This window comes from Crocodylus porosus, unplaced genomic scaffold (assembly GCF_001723895.1).
Source record: "Crocodylus porosus isolate Cpor-Errol unplaced genomic scaffold, CroPor_comp1, whole genome shotgun sequence".
Lineage (NCBI taxonomy): Eukaryota > Metazoa > Chordata > Crocodylia > Crocodylidae > Crocodylus > Crocodylus porosus.
In genome coordinates this window covers 54889142-54895141 of record NW_017728886.1, presented here as the reverse complement: position 1 = coordinate 54895141, position 6000 = coordinate 54889142, and positions in this window count along the sequence as shown.

Sequence of the window (6000 nt, the reverse complement as noted above, 5' to 3'; positions counted from 1 at the left end):
ATGCATTCAATTCCATCATATCTTATGGCCAGGCTCCCCCTGAACCATCAAGAAGCAAACTCCCACAGCTGAGGCCACCTTCAGTTGAGGGTCCCAGCTGCAGGTATGTCCTATGCACCCCCAGGGCTGGGGGATCATGGCTGCCATTTCACACCCTGCCAAGTCTGGGAGACTGCAGAAGCTACATGTGCAAATTAAAGTGCGATAACAACCAGTTATAAAGTTAGTACACTTTTTTGATGTCTAATTTTATAGCTGGTTGGAGCTTTTATGGTGTGATTGCTACTTGACACACATAGCTGGTCTTAAGGCAATTGTACAATGAACCAGTTAATTGTGTGATACCTGCAATGTGTAGGAGGGAGCCAGGTCTAGGTACCAAAGCAAAGCAGCTGTTGAACATAAATTTCCAATCAGCCAGAAGAGCCAGAGCTAGGGAAAGCATAGAAGTTAAGGGCAGAGTTACTAAGTATTCTGATACCTTTTGCTTGTTAGATATTAGAGAACACTTTTTTTCCCCCTCTCTAGATGTTAGGGGAGTAAAGAAGATAAATTGTTACTTGAAAGGAAAAAAAAAAGCTTTACTTGGTTTATTCTGGATTTCGCTTTTAGGGGAGAAGACTGAAGGTATTTATTCATTCTGAGGGCCCAATCTGGTGTACTTTATTTTTCTGCATGCTGTAGATTGGAGACCTATTGTCCATGACAACTTTGCAACAGCAGCACTGTGTGCTCTTGTATGGGCAAGGAATTTTTTATTTCTTTATAAAATTACATTTTGCATTACACTCGTTCTTCAAGCACACTGTAAATAGACGTGCCATTCTTTTCTGGTAGATTCTTGAAGGAAAATTGCTTAACATTAACAACTTGTGAGTTACTAGGTGCTGAGTTCCTTCAGGACATGATCCAGTAAAGATTATAGGCCAGAAAGGATGCAACAAAGTACTATGCTGGACTTAAGTGCCTTTCTGAAATGGGTCCCTACGTAGTTGTAGGTTGCAGATCAGTCTGTCATGGAATTAGCTCAAGTGTCCATGTTTAGCACCTCCCCCTGTTCCAAATGTGCTGCTAGAGTAAAGCAGTGACAGCATATAGTCTTGTACGGACAGTTTTGATGCTGTAGGTGAATCTATACAAGATGCTTTACTGTGCAGTAAAGTGTCACCATCTACATGTGTGCAGCACTTAAATACATGTAGTAGATTAACCATGCAGTAAGTACTGCAGAGTAGCACATGTGTAGACACTGACCAGGAGCAAATTTGCTCCCAGTCAGCCATACCAGCAGGGGGCAGAGCCACGTGCCTGGGAGTTTCTCCTGCCACTTATCAGGGGCGGTTCCTTGGCTGTCCCAGCCTGCCCTTTAGACCCCTGGCCTGACCTCCAGGGCCTGTGCCACCTTCTGCCTGTCCCGGGCACCACCAGCCTGCCTCCTGGGTATCACGGACCTCCCCTGTGGGCATGTGCCAAGCCCCACCAGCACCTGCAGTCTGTGCCTGAGCACTTGAGGTCCCTGGAAGCAGCTGATTGGCAGACTTTCTAACATTGCAGACAGCATCCCAGGGCCCCAACTGCTCGGAGGGAGACAGTGCTGACCTCACAATGGTGTGGGGTGAAGCCAAGATACAGAGGCAGTTTGTTGGGGGTAAATGCTTTAACACCCACATATATGAGGCTATGGTGGCCCACATCTAGGAGTACAGGAAACCCTCACTAGTCATGGGTTCGGCATTTGCAGTTTCAAATATTCACAAATGCTGAACCTGCTTCTTAAATACACTTATAGGAGCTCCGCCTTTGCTGCCACTGGGCTCCCACCACTGCACTTCCACTATCGCCAGAGCAGCCGTGCCCCGACTTCCAGCCACCAGGGGCACTGAGTTCATGAACGCAGACGGCGTTCATGAATTCAGTGCCTTATTCATGGATTTTACCATTCACAGGGGATATGAGAACCTATCCCCTGCGAATGGCGAGGGTCACCTGTATGGCCACCAACAGTCTGGGCAGCAGTACTGCATAAAGGCCAAGTCCCTGCAGGCCCAGTAGGTCTGCATCACAGACCATAACTGGTGGTCCAGGGCTGCCCAAAGGACCATGCCCTTTATGAAACAGGTGGACCACATCCTGGCTGCAAGGGACCCTGGACATGGCTACCATGTCTACTCCAGCAGCTGGAGCATCTGCTAGGGCCCAGCAGCAATGAACAGCCTCTAGTGGAGGGGACATGGAGGCACCAGGTCCAGGTCCAGATGTGCTTTCTGTCCCTGGCCTTATCTGGCAGTTCTTGGAACCTGGGCCAACACCTACCCTGCCAACTCCAGGCATGCAACCCTAGCTAGGACAGCCTGGGGATGATGCCAGCAGTGACTACCTCCTCCCTAGAGGGGACTACTACCTGGTCAGCTGGGCACCACACCTCTGCGCCCTGGGACACTTCAGGCTGCTGCACCACCTTGCTGCCAGCTGGGATCAAGTCAGACCACCAAGACCACCTGCCATGCCCATCTGGTAAGCCCCATATAGGGAGGAGGGCTGGGGTGAAGGGGGCACTGAGGCACTGTGGCCATCTATGTCTTCACCAGCTCACTTGCCACCCCCAGGCTGTACACATGGAGCCTGGGGCCCCTCACAGGGGAGGAGGACCCTTCCTCTCCCTGCCTCACCCCTCTGTCCCTCCCTGCCCTGCCTGTGAGAGCTCCCCACTGCCCCCCAGAGTTTCCCCCTAATAGACAGGGAGGCAGGAGGCAGCAAAGAACTTTATTAAGCAGTCAGGACCCTGCCAGCTAGGTAGCTAGGGGCTGGTCACATGCAAAGAAACCTATCAATGGCAGCAGCAATCTCCTCCTTGATTGTGGGGGTCAGACACTCATAGCATAGACACAGATACCCCTCTAGGTGGCAGTACACATTGCAGGGAAGTGTGAGCTTGCCAGGGATACTACTGAAGCTCAGGACCCCATGTCAGGTTCTCAGCTGTGCCCAGAGCACTGCAGCAATCAGCAGCAGCAGGGCATAGTGGGTCAGCGCATCCCTTGGTGCACTCAAACCGTTCATTGCAGTACATGTTGGGGACTTTCAGCAGAGGCAGGCTTGGGGCACAGGCCATGCATAAGTGGGGGCCCTGGCCCAGGCTGTCTCTTTAGGGAGGGCCAACAAGGGCAGGGTGTAGCCATCATCAGTTCTGTGTCCCAACTGGGAAGGGGCCACCTGGCCAATTTATCATGGTCCCTGGGCATCTGTGCATGTACAACCCTTGATCTGAAGCTGGGGGGTGTACAGCCCCTCAGTACAGTGCATGTTATCTCTGAAATGTTGCAAACTCTCACAAGGAATCTCTTCCTCCTGGTTTTGCAGCTCCAGTAGTTGCACACAGAGGAGAAGCACCAGCCACTCCTGGGGATGCACCTAAAATGACGCCACCACTGTTGGCTGGCACTCTCCACATGCACTGCCTCCCCCAGTGGTGCATGAAAGACTGCATCCTCCTGCTGGACTGGCTGGTCACTGCAGCAGAGGAGCATCTGGTGGACTCAGAGGCCTGGCCTAGCCAGGACATGGAACACAAGTGGGAGAGGGACTGAGAGGATTATACCTTCTGGGACAGGCTCTCATTCTCAAGAAGAAGCACATTGCCCTCCTTAAGAGGATGCTGGAGGCCCAGGAGCAGCAGGCCACCATGGTGACCTGGGCAGTGGAGGCCATAGAAGAGTACTGTCAGGTACTCCATCCTGGACTTGGCAGTCACTTTCATGCCACCAGCAACCCAGACCCTGGCAGCCCCCTGCAGCCCAGTCCCCAGTCTCACCTGTCCCCAGAAGCTGCCTGCAGCCTAGCACCAAGCTCTCCAGTGGGCTTGGGATAAGATGCAGTGGTGCCTGCAGCAGCCAGGGCCCTCTTCCCCTGCTCCTGAGCCAGGTCCACTGGCAGTCAAGCCCCTTGCTGCTCACCCAGGCCCAGGCTCCACCTGAGCAGGAGCTTCCCACAGCAGGGCCAGCAACACAAACAGGTTTTGCTGGCCCTGGCCCAGTGGTGAAGGAGGGGAAGCACACTGCTCAGCCTGAACAGTGGTTGCCCTTGCCTCAGACTGAGTCTCCAGCATGCCAGCCTCACCGTGGCCTCTGCACCTGTTGTGGTGTGGCCAGAGGCCAGGGTGCTGGGTGCTTCACCCTGGGATCTACCCTGTAGGTGCTTCCACCCCACTGTTCCCTCCCATACAAAGGGACATACCACACTGTACACAGTTGCATGGGGAAGAGGTTGCTTATTGGTGGTGGGATGTAGCATTATGGGTGGGGTCTGTTGCTGGGGAGGGAAATAGACTGCTGCTTGAAACAATCTGTAGTATGCGTAGTCTTGGGGTTGTCCCATGGGCCTGGGGTCCATGGGCAGCTACCCAGGTGCTCTACTGTGGGGGTTAAAGTAGGAGGTGCTCTGCAGGCACCCTGCAGATGTGGTGCCCTGTCCACCACTGCTTGGGAGGAGGGCAGGGAGCATCCATGGCATGATGGCCACAGGCTCCTGGGACAGCGTCCCCTGTCAGATGGAGTCTGGGCCCCCAGAGCCCCCTGCCAGGCTGAGCCTGCCCACACCCCTGAAGCCCCCTGCCAGCCTGAATGTGCCTCCCCCTGGGATTGCTTGGCACCTGGGCAGCTGCAGCCAGAGCCTGCAGCTCCCCCTGTCTACTTCAGGGGGACATAGCAGGGCAGGAACAGGTCTGGATCTCCCTGCTCCCATAAAGAGTGAATCTGCACCCAAGAGGGCACACATGTTGATGCGTTCCTGGGAATGGCTTACTGAACCTTATTTTAATGTGCAGTAAGCCTAAATCTCATTAATAGCACATTTAAATGCACCATGCACACTCCTCTTCCTTTTCAATCAATGGTACTTGGACTGCCCAACACAAGCATATTAACTCGAGAAGAAATTCAGGACTGGCTTGCTAATCTGGGAAAAAGGTTTCAAATATCTAACAAGAGTAGACTACATTTCTTTTTACCTTCCTCCCATTTACCTTCTCCCCAAACCATAACCATTTTCCATATGAAATAACTGGCTGTTGCAGAATCATGTGGAGGTATGGGCCAGAGTTGTACAAATCAATTTTCAGAAATCTATCATTAAAACACAGAAAGGGTGAAATTCTGGACCAGCAGTCACAGATAAAATTCCCATTGTTTCAGTGTAGCTGGGATTTCATCCAAGGTGTAGGGACTTGTATACATCACAGACCTCTGACATAGCTATGTCTGCTAAGGATAACACAACTGATGTATCTATGCTAGTAGAGGAGGGATACTTCTGGTCAAGTTTCTGTCATTGAGACTAGCTGGGGTAATTCGGGCAGCAAGAGAACTCTTTCTGCCAGCAGAGCTGCTTTTGCACAAGGGAGCTATGCTGCTATATTTCCCAAACTGGGGTGATGTGTAGGGGGTACATGTGTACCCCCTAACAGTGCTGGTGTACCCCCTGTCAGGCTGTGTTCCCTGTTTAGGCAGTGGGCAGAGGGGCAGGTAAGAGCACCAGTACCTACCCTACAAGCACTGGAAGTGGCGTTACCACATTTTAGTGAGTGAGATCAGCTGCTGGGGGACCTCCACTCAAGTCGGTGGGATCAGCTGCTGGGGGACCCTCTCCCTCAGTTGATGACTGTGTTGGGGGGGCACGTGCCCCCCCAACTCAAGAGGCACCAGTCACCCATGGTCCCAAAGGGGATCTATGGTCCATCTCTGTACCCTACATGGTGCTGCTGCTGAAAATTATGTGGCAACTGGTATAGAATGTGGCAGTCTGCCTTCCAATGGGGGTAGGTCATCAAGAGCACATAACTCCAGTGGTCCAGAGTCTGCACTGCCTCCTGGTAGCTTTCTTAGTGCAATTCAAGGTGCTAGTTTTGACCCATAAAGCCCTAAACCATCTGAGCCCTGCATGCTTAAAGGATGCCCTCTCTCCTGTGCCCCATCATGATCACTAAGGTCACCCAAGACCAACTGC